This window comes from Oryctolagus cuniculus, chromosome 6, assembly GCF_964237555.1.
Source record: "Oryctolagus cuniculus chromosome 6, mOryCun1.1, whole genome shotgun sequence".
Taxonomy (NCBI): Eukaryota; Metazoa; Chordata; class Mammalia; order Lagomorpha; family Leporidae; genus Oryctolagus; species Oryctolagus cuniculus.
Window position 1 is genome coordinate 69940472 of NC_091437.1, and position 17511 is coordinate 69957982.

The 17511-nt window shown below is 40.5% G+C and overlaps 1 protein-coding gene across 2 annotated transcripts in view; it reads left to right on the forward strand.

Annotated features, from left to right (window-relative positions):
- Window positions 1-17511, forward strand: part of LOC100351380 (zinc finger protein 717) — a 69652-nt gene that overhangs the window by 10243 nt on the left and 41898 nt on the right. Inside the window, exon 1 of one of the 2 annotated variants that reach the window (XM_008252432.4) lies at window positions 15670-15992. The exons of the other annotated variant lie outside the window; for it this stretch is intronic. The gene's annotated coding sequence lies outside the window, so the exon portion shown is untranslated. Of the gene's footprint in view, window positions 1-15669; window positions 15993-17511 lie in introns of those variants that run through there. 2 annotated transcript variants of the gene reach the window in all.

The following is a 17511-nucleotide window of genomic DNA, read 5'->3' on the forward strand; positions in this document are numbered from 1 at the left end:
AGTTCTTTGTTTCAGTGAGAAGTTTCTCACACAAAGGAAACAATAGATATGTACCGAATCAATGAATTAACAAACAAGTAGTAATACTTTTTAAAGTAATATTGCAACAGAGTACCCCAAAATGAAAAGGCCAGTTCTTCCTTTAGGGGCTCCTTCCCTTCCCCTGCCAGCAGCAGGAATACAAATTGTTCAACTATGTTATAATTGTTAACCACCTAAAAGTTTTTTTTTTTAGAGAAAAAGTATTATTTTGAAAGAATTCCTCATTCTAGACAGATGCCACTGAGTCTACCCAAGGAACGATATTGACATATTCATCCTATAGAGATCACTTCAGAATCTGCACATACACCACAAGAGCAAAGATATCCCAAGGATGCTACATAAAACCCAAGATTACCTCCCAAATAGCCCCAGCTTTTGTTTCTGTACCAATAGAAACACTTTCTTTGAGCTAGAGGCAGAGGTAGTTTGGAACAGTAGCTCCACCTTTGCTGGCCAGCCACACAAATAAACTTATTCCTTTGTGGTAAAAACTAGTGTCTAAATTTGGCTTATAGAGCACAGCAATTGACACACCCTCTTGACTTTGAATTGAATGTGCTTTATTTGCATGGAAAAAAAATCTCTTAAGCAGTATGATTTGTGACTTGAGTTCTTTAAAATGAATTATACTTCCTGGCAAAGGAGAATCTTTAGTTAAAAGGGCTTCTCTGATGTCTCCCTTTAATTTATTAGGATTCCATGTAAGTCTATATGCAGGTAAACTTAATTATTTCAGTTGCTGATTTTACTTCTAGGATCATAACCTTTTTAATATTTCCTTGAAAATATTTGACTTTAAGTCATTTCAGTTATAATTAAAAATTTTGTCAGGGAATGAGATTAAAAGATTAAAAGCAAATATGTTATTTTTGCATCTTCTTAGAAATACAAATAGTTCTGAAGATGGATAAAGTCACATATTTTATATTACTCCTTATTACTGTGGTCAGTATTTATTTCAATCGCAACTTACTAAATTCCTAATTCTTTCTATGTCCTGGCTGTGTTTTGAATATAATAGAAATTTTAAGTCATATATGAAGAATAACTTTGAGCGAGTACCAAGGAGAAAATTTATTGTACTATGACTTTGAGTTAAAATAGTCCATTTGTTTGTCTTTAAAATATTTTTATCTGTTTTTATTGAAATATATTAAAAATTGGTGTATAGAACATTCATGTTAGAATGACAAGCCATATCATACTAATAAAATATAGTCATGAATGAATCATTTTAAGACTTTATTTTACTCTCCTTACATTAGAACTAATACATTTAAGAAGGATAAGGTAAATACTGTAAGGCATTTGACAAGAGGTGAATGGAAAATTAATGAATGATTTGGAACTATTTTGGACTTCCTTATCAGTGGAAGGAAGTAATCATTGTGATAATATGCTTTTGAATTATACAAAAATATTAGGGGGACCATAGGAAAATATTTACATGAGGAAATATTGAATTTAGTCATATGTACATAGCACGCTTACAACTAATATATCTAAACATTTCTTTAGGGAAAATTCTGCCAATTCAAGGGCTCTTTAATTATACTATTTTTTTTCTGTAGGCATTTTTATATTGATGTAGATGTCTATATTTGATGATTCCTTAGTGTAATTTAATAATTATATGTTTTGTTCCTTTATTAACTCATAGTATGTGTCAAAGTACTTAAAATAACTCCCTCGCCGGCGCTGCAGCTCACTAGGCTAATCCTCTGCCTGCAGCGCTGGCACCCTGGGTTCTAGTCCTGGTTGGGGCGCCGGATTCTGTCCTGGTTGCTCCTCTTCCAGTCCAGCTCTCTGTTGTGGCCCGGAAAGGCAGTGGAGGATGGCCCAAGTCCTTGGGCCCTGCACCCGCATGGGAGACCAGGAAGAAGCACCTGGCTGTTGGCTTCGGATTGGTGCAGTGTGCCGACCACAGCATGCTGGCCACACCGCGCCAGCCATAGCGGCCATTTGCGGGGGTGAACCAACGGAAAAAGAAAGACCTTTCTCTCTGTTTCTCTCTCTCTCACTAACTCTGTCTGTCCAAAAACAAACAAACAAACAAACAAAAAACTCCCTGCACTCTTTATGTATTAATAGTTTTTTTCTTTTAGAAAGCTTTTATTTAATAAATATAAATTTTATAGGTACAGCTTTTGGAATATAGCGGTTCTTCCTCCCATACCTGCCCTCCCACCCCCATTCCCATCTTCAGCTTCACTTAATGCCCTCAGGATGTTTCAATTCCTTAGTGCTCACAGCCCACATGAAAGGATGCTGGGCTGTGTTTCAAGGCTGCAGTTAACTCCTGCATGGGTCTATTACAGTTTTAATAGTGTTCCATTTATGGCATGTTCTGCTGGCTAAGCAAGATCCTAACATGAGTCCACATTCAAGAAGAATTAGTTTCCATCTCAAAAACAGGAATATGAAAAAAATGCAGCTACCTCTTACCTACTGCAAGTGTTGTTTGTTAGAATATATTGTTCAAAAAATGTTACTATTTCCTTGGTAATTTCTTGTATGGCTCTCAGTTCATTTAGAAGTGTGTTATTTGATTACTGAGTATTTGAAGCTTTTTGTAATTTTTTTAAGATTTATTTATTTATTTGAAAGCATTACACAGAGATAGGAGAGGCAGAGAAAGAGAGAGAGAGAGAGAGAGAGAGAGAGGTCTTCCATCCCATTGTTCACTCCCCAGTTGGCCACAATGGCCAGAGCTGCATTGATACGAAGCCAGGAGCAAGGAGCTTCTTCCTGGTCTCTCACACGGGTACAGGGCCCCAAGCACTTGGGCCATTTTCTACTGCTTTCCCAGGCCATAGCAGAGAGCTGGATCAGAAGTGGTGCAGCCAGAACTTGAACCGTTGTCCATATGGGATGCCAGAACTGCAGGTGGTGGCTTTACCCGCTACGCCACAGATCCAGCCCCTTTTTGTTTATTTCTAATTTAATTTCATCTTGCTTAAAGAGCATGCCCTTAAACTTGTCATAGCTCAGCATAGGCCTTTTTCAGAGTTTTACAGTCCTTTATAAATACCAATTATGCATCAATACCATATTGCACCAGTATGGTGCAATTCAGATTTGTATTCTTACTGATTTTTTTTTTTTTTTTTGTCTGATGCATCAGTTACTGAGACTTGGAGAAGAGTATTAATTCTGTAATTGTGGACTTGTTAAATTTTACCTTTGGGGCCGGTTCCATGGCTTACTTGGTTAATCCTCTGCCTGCGGCACCGGCATCCCATATGGGTACTGTGTTCTAGTCCCGGTTGCTCCTCTTCTAGTCCAGCTCTCTGCTGTGGCCCGGTGTTGCTGCGGCCTTCTCATTCTAACACGGCCTGGGAAGGCAATGGAGGATGGCCCAAGTGCTTGGGCCTCTGCACCCGCATGGAAGACCAGGAGGAAGCACCTGGCTCCTGGCTTTGGATCAGCCTAGCTCCGGCCGTAGCAGCCATTTGGGGGGTGAACCAATGGAAGGAAGACCTTTCTCTCTGTCTCTCTTACTGTCTATCTGTCAAGTAAATAATAAAGAAAAATTTTAAAAAAAAAACACAAATTTTACCTTTAGTTCTGCTGTTTTCGTTTTAGGTAGTTTGAGGTTATCCTTTTAGTAACATACATTTATAACTGTTATTTTATCCTACTAGACGATCCTTTTATTATTAGGAAAAAATAACATATTGTCTCTAGTAATATTTTTTAAAGTCTAGTTTGTCTAGTAGTAATATTTCCATTGTACTTCATGTGTTTATGTCTTTATATTTATAACCTGGCACTTTTGAATAGCATTATTGAAGTATCATGTTTTTAATCAAGTCTGATAATCTCTGCCTTAAATATTTAGTGCATTTACATTTAAACTAATTATTCATATTATTGAAATTGATTTATTCTGTTTCTTCTTTACTACTTCCCTTTTGGTCAACCAAATATATTTAATATCCCATGTTGGTACTTATTGGTTTTTTTAGCTCTATATTATAGACTGAATTGTATCCTTCTACCTGTCCCCAGATACAAATGTGAAAATTCAACCTCAAGTAACTTCATTTGGAAATAAGACCTTTTAGTGAGTAACCAAAGTTAACTGAAGTTCTGTGGGTGGACTCTAATCCAGTCTGATTTCTTTGTGAAAGAGACACCAGGGTTGGGTGTACACACAGAACAGGCTGTGGCCATTTGAGGACATGGTGAGAAGCTAGCCATCTTCTAACCAGAGAGAAGGGGCTCAGGAGAAACCAACCCTGAAAGCAGTTTTTTTCTTGGATTTTCAGTCAAAATGAATTTTCTGTTGTTTCAGGCACCTGGTCTGTGGTATTTGTTATAGCAGCCCTAGCAAGCAAATATACTACTTTGTTACATTAATTATATTTGGTTGACATCATACAGTTGTATGAGTTAATTTCAGACTAATTTCTCTGAGGATCTGCAATATGAATTTTTATCACAATACACTTGGAGTAATATTATACTGCTTCATGTGCAATAACTAGTTTTTCAATAGAATAGTTCCATTTATAACCCCTATCTTTTGTACCATTGTTTATATGCAGATATATATATGTGTGTGTGTTTATGTATTCAATCAGTATATGTTATGATTCTTTCCCATGATAGGATAATTATTGCTTTAAATAATCATGTCTTCTTTAAAAAGTTGAGAATAAAAAGGTATATAGTCCTTTATATTTACCCACATATTTATTGTGATTCTTTCTTGTACACTTTTTTCAAACTAACATATAGTGTCATTTTCTTTTAGCCTGGTGAATTTTCTTTAGCATTCTGGTAGTGCATGTCTGTAGATGATCACTTTTTGTTTATCTGAAAATGTCTTTATTTCACAGGATATTTTGTTGAATATCAAATTGGGGGTTGTAAATTTTCTTTTGGGGCATTTTTATTGTTTCTGATGAGAAGCCAGTTATTCATATATGGTTTCTTTTTTTTTTTTTTTTTTTTTTTTTTTTTGACAGGCAGAGTTAGACAGTGAGAGAGAGAGAAACAGAGAGAAAGGTCTTCCTTTTTCCATTGGTTCACCCCCCAAAGGGTCGCTACGGCCAGAGCTATGCCGATCCAAAGCCAGGAGCCAGGTGCTTCCTCCTGGTCTCCCATGTGGGTGCAGGCCCAAGCACTTAGGCCATCTTCCACTGCGCTCCCGAGCCACAGCAGAGAGCTGGACTAGAAGAGGAGCAACCGGGACAGAATCCGGTACCCCAACTGGGACTAGAACCTGGGGTGCTAGCGGCACAGGTGGAGGATTAGCCTAGTGAACCGCGGTGCTGGCCTCATATATGGTTTCTGATTTCAGTTTATGTTCCCTGGGTCAATGCTGGAGGTTTCTGATTTTTGGGAACTCTTATTGCCTCCCTTGTTGCAGGCACAAGTGTGTTTTCATGGTTCCCAGACCTTGTTCTTCCTCTTATGACCTAGGCCTAGGACAGTTGCTAAACTCAAAAAGTCTGTTTCATATCCTGTGTCTGAGAGCCTTGTGGAGCTTTAAAAATTCTCTAGTGGCCTGCTGTATACACAAGTGAATGGACATTGAAAGGCATAGTACAATGGTTATAAAAAGATGATCTCTGAAGCCAGACTGCCTGCATTCAAATCCCAGCTCTGACATTTACTCTAGAAGTCAGGCAAGGTAATCTTGTGAAGGGGATAGTAACTGCAATGACTTCAAATGATTGTGAAGATTAAGTGTATCAGTGAATCAGAACAGTGCCTTACACTTAAGGCATTAACACAAATTGTTCCCAAGCCATACTTTTCTCATACACCATGTGCTATAGGGTGAGAGTTGCTGCTGGTAGCTGTGAACTTGGAGGGGTGGTGATCCACTGTACTCATGTTACCCCCTGATCTCCATCCTCAGCATCTCAGGTAGGTCAAGTCTTCTTGTTCAGGCTCTCCCAGGTATTCTGTCCTGGGTGGTGGGTTACTACAACACTTTCTTCCTCCATTGTGGTGACTGGTTACCTTACATGGCTATCCCTGTTATGTTCTGGGGGGATTTTATGCCTCCCTTGGACACAGATCAACTTCCTTGGAACGTGAACTCTGTGGTGTGCCTTTGGGCTCCATTTCTTAAAACTAGACAGAGGTTACCCTACGATGCCTGCATCTTATATCAGAGCACTGGTTCAAGCCCCAGCTGCTTTACTTCCAGTCCAGCTTTCTGCTAATGTGCCTGAGAAAGCAGTGGAGGATGGCACAACTGTTTTCGCTCCTGTCACCTGCCCGGGAGACCTAGGTGGAGTTTTGGGTTCTTGGCTGCAGCCTGGTACACACTTGGTTGTTGTGGTCATATGAAACAGTGAACAGTAGATGGGAAATCTCTGTTACTCTGCCTTGAATGAATGAATGAATGAATAAGTAAATAAATATACTTTTTAAAAAGTTAGACTGAGATAGTCTTTCTTGCTTTTCCAGTGTCTCTGATAACTAATGCCTCAACAAATCCCTTATTTTACAGTTAATTGGAATGTATTTTGTTATTTGCAATTGACAATACTGAGTAACACAGGCTGTTAATTAAAAAATCCACACTGAAATAACACAGGTTGTGAATTCAGAAATCCCTTGGTTCATATACAGTGGTTTATAATGTGAGAGTCCATTATGGGATGTAGTTGTGGATGGCGTCTGTTGTGCTGTTCAGGAAGGAAAACGTTCTGGCCTGTATAGCCATATATATATATATATATATATATATGATAATCTCATATATATACGTATATATATGTATATATATGTATATATATATATACATACACACACACATGCAAACACACACAGATAAAGATTAGGAGTATTTATGCATAAGAAAACTCTCTTGATCTTCTCTCAGGTTTCCATGACCAGATACCCTAGACTGGGTTGCTTAAGCAACAGAAATGTATTTCTCACAGTTCTAGAGATTTGGAACAAGATCAACGTGCTGGCAGATTTGGCACCTGCTACAGGCTCTCTTCCTGTCTTGTAGGTGGCCACTTTCTTCCTATGTTCTCACATAGACTTTCTTTAATGACTGGAGAGAGAAGGATATGTTTTCCTCTTCTAGTAATCCCCACAGAAGGGCCTCACCCTCATGACCTAATCTAACCCTAATTATCTACCAGAGTCTCCTTCCCCAAATGTCATCACATTGGGGATTAAGGTATCAACATATGATTTTGGAAAGATATAAACATTTATTCCGGAACACTCCAACTGTGGCTCTCCCAAATTCATGTTTGTCTTTCATGGAAAATCATTTTATTTGACTAGTACTAAAATTCTTATTCCATATTTAACTATAAAATTTACAACCAGTTTCATCTAAATCAGATATGTGAAACCAGGTACAGTGCATCCTGAGGCAAAACTCCTTTCCATGTGTGAACCTGTGCAACCAGAAAAGTTATGTACTTCCAAAATACGGTAATTAGAGAGGCATGGGCTAGATATCCCATTTCAAATGGAGAAATAGGAAAGGAAAAAAGGTTGAGGGGTCCTGATAAATTCCAAAGCCTAACAAGGCAAGCCACATCAGCTCTTAAGGTTGTATGATAATCTCCTTTGGTTGGATACTCTGACTTCCAGATCACCTGGAGTGGCAGCTGCATCCCTGAAGCTCTAGGTCAGAAACTCACCTTCATGGGTTCGTAGGTATGGGTTTTGCTTACCAAGGCTGAGTGTGGATTTGCCCCATATGTCTGATGGCTTCTCCTTCACAGTTAAGGTCAGTCCTTTTGCCAAAGTTTTGGTCAGAAGCCATCTGGCTTGTTGAAAGTGAGATGGTGGCCCTCATGATCTCTGAAGACCTTCAGGGTCTTCCTTCCTTTTATTAAAGGATGGCACACATTCACACCCTAATAGCTCTCTGATCCTATCGAATGGAATCTAAGAAGGCTGGTATCATTCCTTGATTTCCTCCTTTTCTCTCATCCTCTCACTTCAAAGAGACAACTTTTCTCTTCCTATAAAAGCATAAGCCCTTTGATAGTCTAACCACAATCTTCATATTTTTTTTTCTGAACATGCATTCTCATTTTTGGAGGAATGTGAACAGGTCAAGATTTTGCCGTATCTTTTAATTCTTGCTTTTTGTTTTAAATTACTCCATCAAGTCATTGATCTCATTTTTCATTTTACTATAAATAGTTAGAGCCAAGTTATTTCTACAATGCTCTGCTTAGAAATCTCTTCAATTAAATACATAATTCTATTACACATAAGTTTACTATTCCACAAATACCAGAATCAAATTCCTTTATAATAAGGATTGCTTTCCTCAAGTTTCCAATAACATCCTCATTTATATCTGAAACCTCACAAAAATCATCCTTATTTCTAGTGTGCACTGTTAAATTATTCCAGCCTCTATCCATTAACCAGTTGCAAAACCACTGCCATGTATTTAAGTATTTGATAGAATAACACTGCACTTTTGGTTCTATAATATGCCTTATCCTACTTGAACTACCATACACATGCCACAGGCTAGGTAGATTGAGCAAAATAAATTTATCATTGTTCTGGAATCTGGAGAGTTCAATATTAAGATGCTTGCTGATTTGGTTTTGGGATTGGTTCTCTTTTTGTCTTATACATTATATATTGTTATCATATCCTTAGGTAGTCTTTCCACAGGGTGTGCATGCAATGGACTCTTTATTTCCTATAAGTCATCTAATTTTTCCAAGAGAGCTCTACCCTAATAACCCACTTTAATGTCTCATCTCCATTCTAACACTGTGGGATTAGCTCTTCAACATGTTTATTTTGATGGAAGCTGTTTTTGAAATCAAGACATAGTTTTTTCCCAATATGTAGCTTTCCACGAACTTCTTGTAGATCCTTCATGCATGGATTTAAAAAAATTTTACAACAAAATAAATGTACCTTTTAATTAGATTCCTCATTAAATTTTTGAAGCATCCTCATATTCAATTCATAAGAGAATGGAAAGATGTGGTTGTGGCTAGAGGCTTTGGGTGTGAGTTTTTGGTGGAATGCTACAGTGGGAGAGTAGAAGAGTAACAGGGTGTGGGTTGTCCTCTCCCCAGGGAGTGGAAACATTTACTGATATGAGACAGTTGCCTCTTGATGAAAGTAATAATCTCCATTAATATTTAGAATGGCAGGGATAATAGTATCCTCTAACAGATTTCTCTTTTAGACATATGTGTGTAGAGTGAATGTTTTTGCAGTGACTGTATGTACTTGCAGAGTGAAAAAGAGGATCCTACAATCATGAACTCTGTGTAATATGAAGGCAATATTAGTCCTGGAAGACAGATTTTTAATCAGCAGTCTTTGAGGGTGCACAGGCAACAAAGATAATATTGGTGTCTGTGATACTGTCATCATGAACTAAAGCTCCAGAACCCAACTGGCACAGTTAAAGCCCCAGTCAGAGTAGGAGAAATCTAACAGTGTCTAACTCTGCAAGGTGTTTTCCGGATGGGTTTTGAAAAGGATGTTGATTCTATTGTAAAAAGATTTTAAATAATATCACCTTATTTGAGCATATGTTGTTAATAGGGTGTCAGGTTGTTTGCCAATAAAAATATCTTCAGCTAATGTTGGAACTACAGGATTATACTGTAGTCTGATTCTGTCATTTAGCAAATTAAGATGGCTCTTTGGCTCAGTTGTTAATTTGGCTGCAAAATCTTTGGGTTGCAGGGCATGTATTAGCCAAAGTTGATAGCAGCGTGGGCGACATGATTTGGTTGAAGCAATGTCTTACTTGTAAGACTTGGACCTCTGGAAATCAACGGTCAACAGAATAGTGTGCAGCTGCAGTTGAATGACTTTTTGTTGTTCAGTGTTGGAGGGGAGACCTTCTCCAGTACCCTGGGATCTGGTAGGAGATAAGAGAGACCATCTCTTCTGGAAGGTGGAATATGCAAATAGGCCCAGGATTAGCTCCATCCTATATTAAGTAGGCCTCAGTAGCCACGCTGAACTTGTGGTGCACTGCTTCCATGACCAAAAACATGACAGGAAGCTGAATATTGAGAGTCATAGGCTCAGGGTCTGTAGGAACCTGTTATTCCCAGATCACAGTAGGTATTTTGTCAGTGTATAGCTTGGGGCCAAGAGGGAAAGTTTTTTGCATCACAGCCTTTGAGAATTCATGACCATCAAAGATGGTCCAAGAGAATCCAGGAGGCATGAAAGGTTGCTGAAGCCCCTACAGTAAACAAGTCTCTGGGGGGCACAAGGCCCATGCCTATTGATTTGGCAGACTCTGGAGCATTTTTAAAAATATTTTATTTATTTACTTGTCAGGCAGAGCCACAGACAGTGTGAGAGAGAGAGAAGCAGAGAGAGGTCTTCCTTTGCCGTTGGTTCACTCCCTAAGTGGCTGCAATGGCCGGAGCTGTGCTGACCTGAAGCCAGGAGCCAGGTGCCTCCCCTTGGTCTCCCACACGGGTGAAGGGAGCCAAGCACCTGAGCCATCCTCCACTGCCTTCCCAGGCCACAGCAGAGAGCTGGACCAGAAGAGGAGAAACCAGGACTGGAACCAGTGCTCATATGGGATGCTGACACTGCAGGCAGTGGCTTTACCCACTACGCCATAGTGCCAGAAGGTGGGCTCATTTCTAAAATAAGTCCAATAAGATTAATCAAAATTTTAAAATAATGACACCCAATTCTAAAGCATAGCTATTATGCTTGTATCTTCTTCGTGAGCATGGATATCATCATTGTGACATCATATGTATGCCCCTGGTGAAAGGTAGGTGCAGTTCAAATCTTTGCAGAGTGCCTAATAGATGGCAAAGCTGTTGAGATACCCAAGGTGTACCCTAGGCCCCTGCACCCAAGTGGGAGACATAGAAGAACTCCTGGCTCCTGGCTTTGGATCATCTCAGCTCCAGCCATTGAGGCCATTTGGGGAGTGAACCAGCAGATGGAAGACCTCTCTCTCCCTGTGTCTTCCTCTGCCTCTCTGTAACTCTGCTTTTCAAATAAAAAACCAGTAAATCTTGGGGTCTGCACTGTGATGCAGTATGTTAATCCTCTGCCTGTGGCACTGGCATCCCATATGTGCTCTGGTTCAAGTCCTAGCTTCTTCTCTTCTGATCTAGCTCTCTACTGTGGCCTGGGAAAGCAGTAGAGGATGGACCAAGTGCTTGGGCCCCTGCACCCACGTGGGAGACCCAGAAGAAGCTTCTGGCTTCAGGTTGGCTCAGCTCTGGCCAATTGGGGAGTGAACCATTGGATAGAAGGCCTTTCTCTCTGTCTCTCCCTCTCACTGTAACACTACCTCTCAAATAAATAAATAAAATATTTAATAAATAAATAAATCTTTTAAAAAAAGATGCAATGGATGGCATACAGCTGTAAGAATGTCGGATCCAACATCAGGTACAGCTTATTTCCATCTTTAAGTACAGGCAAAATTGGGCTGCCAAAGTAGGAGGAGTGGCAATAATCGCTCCTTTGTTAATTGGGGCCAATATAACACGTTTCAATTGTTGGAGGCCTTATTTTAACTTACATTGGACCATATTAATTACTTTAGTTAAGGGTCTGTCAAATCCCAATTTAATCAGCTGATCTGTAACTGCCTAAAACCAATTTAATTTTAATTTACTTCTCATTGTTGGAGCAGTTCTTCTCTATTTTTAGGATTCTCATGATTATGGGTAATTTGGCAAAATTATAGTTAAGGTAAGGTATAGCAAATACATAAATTATAGTTAAAGTGAGGTATAGGAAATACATTTTCTTCTACGTTACATTTAGTAACTTTCCTGAGAGTATAAATTTCAGGGATCCCCAGGTATTGTGATTTGACACACATTGTTGATTACAAAGCTTCATAAATGGTCCATTTCAGTGGATATTAATGTTAATTTAGATTTTAGTTAGAAAAACAAAAGTGTTTACAGTAGAAACACACAAGCTGATCAGTGCCACTGTAATCATTTTCATTATATAATTTTAAAGTGAATTTTAGATTTCCAGTTGGATAAAATTATGCATACATATGTATATAATCCATTCATTTTCTTATTTTCCTCCTCCCATATCTAGGTTCTTGTGTGGAAGTTTTCCATTTTATTCCTTATCTTTATTTCCTTTTTTCTCTCTTTTTCTGTTTTAGAGTTTTATCCCCAAGAAACCATAGTTTTTAATTTCTTTGTTAGATTAACTTCTAAGTGTTCAAATGAGTGCAAGTGTCATATGCTACAGGAAAATGAGGCAGAGATGGGGCACATTAATTCACCAGGTTTGCCATAACAAAGTACAACTGATGGATGGCTTAAATCACAGAAATGTATTGCTCATAGTTCTAGAGGTTAGAAGTCCAAGATCGGCCGGCGCCATGGCTCAATAGGCTAATCCTCCACCTTGCGGCACCGGCACACCAGGTTCTAGTCCTGGTCGGGGCGCCGAATTCTGTCCCGGTTGCCCCTCTTCCAGGCCAGCTCTCTGCTGTGGCCAGGGAGTGCAGTGGAGGATGGCCCAAGTCCTTGGGCCTTGCACCCGCATGGGAAACCAGGAAAAGCACTGGCTCCTGGCTTCAGATCAGCACGATGCGCTGGCCGCAGCGCACCGGCCGCGGCGGCCATTGGAGGGTGAACCAGCGGCAAAGGAAGACCTTTCTCTCTGTCTCTCTCTCACTGTCCACTCTGCCTGTCAAAAATAAAAAATAAATAAATAAATAAATAAATAAAAAAATAAATAAAAAAAAGAAGTCCAAGATCAAGGTGTTAGCAAGTTTGGTTCCTCCTGAAACCACTCTCCCTGGCTTCTAGACAGCTACTATCTTGCTGTGTTCTGACATGGTGTTTCCTCTGTCAGTGGACGTAGGATATCCTCTGATCTAATCACCTCCTAAAAGGCCTTATCCCCCAAATACAGTTATGTCGGTGGTTAGACCTTCAACATACAAATTTTTGGGAGACGCAATTCTGTCCACAGCATGGGAAAGGGGCTTACTGCTCTCCTTATAGGCAGCCATGTTAGGCAAAGCCTTCATTTTTGAAATGCGAGTTAGGAGTCCTCATAGTACTGTTTTCAATATTCTTTTCTACATGGGAATATGCATGCACACATTTACATGCATGCTCACACACACACACACATACATACAAACACAAGCACCTGTATATACATACAAGAGCCAGAATGGAAAACTATGATGGTAGTATACAGGTAAAATTAACACAATAATCCATAAGGTAGTATATTAGGAAATAATCAAAATAATGAGAAGTAGAAAGGGTGATTTCTAAATTTCAAAGTAGTATTTTGAAACAAATTCTGAATTTACATAGGAGTGTGTATGATGTCCACTATTTATTGTCCCTAAATGATGAATACAGGATTATTAGAAACAAAATTAAAAAAAAAACTCACCTTATATGAGTACAGATCAGTCAACATGAGGAATATTTTCATAAAGATTTTTTCAAATTTTAAGTTAATGTTACTCAAAACTAGTAGTTAGGATGATGTGATGTATATTCTCAAGCCATAAGCCTACTATTATTGTAGTGAAATTTTCATTTAATGCTTATTTTATCTTCTCAACATTATCTACTAAAGTAACAACAGAGTAAATCATTTTGGGTTTTCCAGCTCCCTGATAACCTTTTATAATATCCAGCACTTAAAAAATTATTATCAAATCTTACAATTTTTTTTACCAAAGGGAATGCCAATTATAGGATTTAAATGATAATGACACAGGTCATCTTAGTATCTGTAAAGCTAACAAAACATATGACTAACTATCACAGGATACCAACAACTGATGTGTTTAATTTTTTGGCTAGCTATGTAGCAATTATTCATAAGCCATTGCACATACAAGCATTAAAGTTATATGACTCCGGCTGGCGCCGTGGCTCAATAGGCTAATCCTCCGCCTTGCAGTGCCGGCACACCGGGTTCTAGTCCCGGTCGGGGCGCCGGATTCTGTCCCGGTTGCCCCTCTTCCAGGCCAGCTCTCTGCTGTGGCCCGGGAGGGCAGTGGAGGATGGCCCAAGTGCTTGGGCCCTGCACCCCATGGGAGACCAGGAGAAGCACCTGGCTCCTGCCTTCGGATCAGTGTGATGCACTGGCTGCACCGCGCTGGCCGCGGCGGCCATTGGAGGGTGAACCAACGGCAAAAGAAAGATCTTTCTCTCTCTCTCTCACTGTCCACTCTGCCTGTCAAAAAAAAAAAAAAAGTTATATGACTCCTAGAGAGATTTCTAGCATGACAGCATGAGTAGCTCTATGAACCCCTATCTCGGTAAACTTGGTGAAATTTTTTTTAAAGATTTATTTATTTGAAAAGCGGAGTTACAGAGAGAGAGGAAGTGGCAGAGAGATCTTCCATCCTCTGTTCGCTCCCCAACTGGCTGCAACAGCTGGGGCTAGGCTAAGCTAAGTCAAGAGCCAGGAGCTTCATCTTGGTCTCCCATGTGGATGGCAGGGGCCTAAGCACAGGGATCATCTTCTGCTGTTTTCCCAGGCCATTAGCAGGGAGTCTGATCAAAAGTGGAGCAGCCGGGACTCAAACTGGCATCTATAAAGGGATGCTGGCAATGCAGGTAGCTGCTTAACCTGCTGCCCCTGAAAATTATTTAAAAACAAAACAAAAAGCAAAAATACTTAGTCTCAAAGGTGGTCTCAAGGATATATAGGAAATGAAATATTTTCTGAGAAAAATCCACTGAGATTCAGTAAAAGTGTAGGATTTCAGTGATACGTGAATCCAGACCTGCCCCCTCCCCCCACTTTCCCAACACAGTATAATGGAAACTTAATTCCACACAGGTACAGTCAAGAAATTAGGGCTCCCGCTCCTGCCAGCTGCTAGTTGGGGGTCTAACATCCATGATGTGGTTAGACATTGTCATTTTCTCTTCTTGCCCAGATTACATTTTTCTAGGACTACGTTCTGAGCAAATTCAGTTGAGAGGTAGGGATCATGAGGAAAGGTGACATTAATCTTATGTGTATGCCTTTTAAAAAGAATATATTAATGAATTAAATTCGTACAAAACATGATCAGAAGTCGCAGGTACTTGACCACCGATTTTCATTAGTGATGAGCAGTAGGATAGTTTTCCCAGCTATAGGATATGACCCCCTGAAGGCAAGAGCCAGGAGCTCAATCTGGGTCTCCCACGAGGGAGGCAGGTACCCAAATCATCACCTACTGCCTTCAGGGTGCATATTAGCAGGAATCTGGAATCAAGAGCAAAGGCAGGACTCAAACCCAGGCACTCTGATAGGGGATGCAGGCGTCCAAACAGCATCTTATTCACGATGCCAAAAACATCAAGAATCTTTTTAAAAATGCAAGAAGTCAGTTTTCCGTAGGAGTATCAGTTTCGTGCTAAGTATTTTAAACATAGTCATTTAGGAAGCATCTGTAATAAGTAAACGTGGGTCTGTAAACAATATCAAGATCGGAACTTAAAAAAAAAAAAATAAGCTAGTGACAATTATCAAAAACTCCACCCAGAGGTCTCATAGCATAGTTCTTTCCAACGTGGATTTTTCAAACCAGGAATTAATAAACAGCCGGAATTCGATGTGGTTGTCACACGGGCAGAGATCAGTTCTCCCGTTTCACATCTGGTCTCCAGACAGCCACAGCTGAGGCTGACCACCCCAGGAAACACACAAATCACTCTCCCTGTTTCCTAACAAAGGGGCGCCAGGGATTGTGGGAAATGTAGTCTCGCCTTCCATGACATCACCAGCTCAGGACTGTGGGAAGGCTCCTCTGGGTTCCTTCTGCGCTTGTGCTGCTCCACCCACTCCCACCATCTTCCTCTGACAAATTCCGGATGCTGCGGCGCTGCACACGCTGCTTTGCTGGCACCGAGCTTGGGCTTTGTGTCCTTGACGATCGGTACGAGGGTGCAAGAGGAGCTCCACAGCCCGCCGGAAGTCTTGGGGAGCGGCCAGAACGGGTGTCTTACTTGGTGGGAATAGGAAAGTTGGTGAGTCTCAGGCAGGGGGACGTGACAGGCAGATGTGTGCCGCGGACCGGGTAGGGTCTGGGAGGGTGTCACTAGCGGCAGGGTACTCGGGTTCCGAGCTGAGGAAGGAGTGACTCATACTGATTTCAGTGCTCACTTTTGTCAGGAGATGGTGCACCGCCAGAAAGCGGGCCTTGTGTGTGCCGCCCGGGGTGCAGAGTCTGTTTCCAGAGGCTCCGCTAATGGGGTGATCTGTTTAAGATGGCGGCAGGCTGGGGGTGTCCACGTTCCAGCTCTGACACGTAGGGATCCTGTGGGTGACCTGTATGCCGTCAGTTTACCCATCTGCTTAGTGAATGTCGCCAGGATCCCCGAGAAATCATGTTGGTGTGTGTACAGATGGAGTCTCACTGTGGCAGTTGCCATTTGCGGCGTTTCGTGGCGTCTGTCCAGCAAGTGAAGTTTCTGGTCCCTTTCCAGTTTCCAGTGACAGTGAGTTCCATGAGGGAGAGCGGGGTGGTGGATGATTGGTCCATTTCCATTGGAACATTGTCCTTATTCTGTGTGCGGAAGGAGCTCCATAACAGGAATTCCACCTGAGTGAACGCCCCTCTGCCCCACACCCTCTTCCTAGTGCTTCACAGAAGCGAGAGTCCCAGAAAGGTGATGGCACACGCAATTACCGATCCTACCCTGATTAGGACATGAGTGGTACTACCCTGTGTCATCCGTACTCAGAGACTGAGTAATATTGCAAAGTTTGTACCAACTTTCAGAAGGGAGAGAGAGTGGGATGACGAGGAAGGGCAAGGGTCCTAGGAAGCATTCTTATTAGAGCGGTCCTGAGGGTGTGGCCTTGAGTGAGGGATAACCTTTAACATCTGAGAATCTGTCTGCCTTGTTCTCTAACACTCTGATTGCTTCATTCTGCCCTCACTATTTCCAGAATTGGCCCTCTCCCAAACCTAGTCTGTCACCACATTTGGTGTCTAGAGATATGCTAATGCTCCCTCCATCTCTAACCTGATAGTTCTTTTTGGAAGGATAGGAGTGAGGTGCTTCTGCCTGATAAAAAGATGAGATAAATTAGGCTCCAGGAGATAAGCGAGTTGACAAGTTTCACATAGTTTGCAGATGTCAGGCCACTGTAACATTTTGTCTGTTCTTTAGTTTTCCATAATTAGTTCAAAACTCATGGTTGTTTTGAGATCAATTTAAGGAATTGCAGTCAGCATAGAACATGTTTTAGAAGACTTTGTCTTGAATATACCTGTCCCTTTTCCTCACTTTCTTTGGATTGTGAGAGCTCAAAAGGTTTATAATTACTGGTTTTTCTCATTTAATGTTAGTGGGAAAGTCATTCTACTTGTATCATTTTCTGTTGTTAAAAATCATAAATGCTATAGCATATTACTATGGGCCTATTTTCTGTTATTTTTAAAAATGCAAAATTCAATTGAATCACACTTTTACTGCTAGTTTCTTAAAATATAAATAAAACAATATAATTTCACCTATAAATAAAAATATGAAACATAGG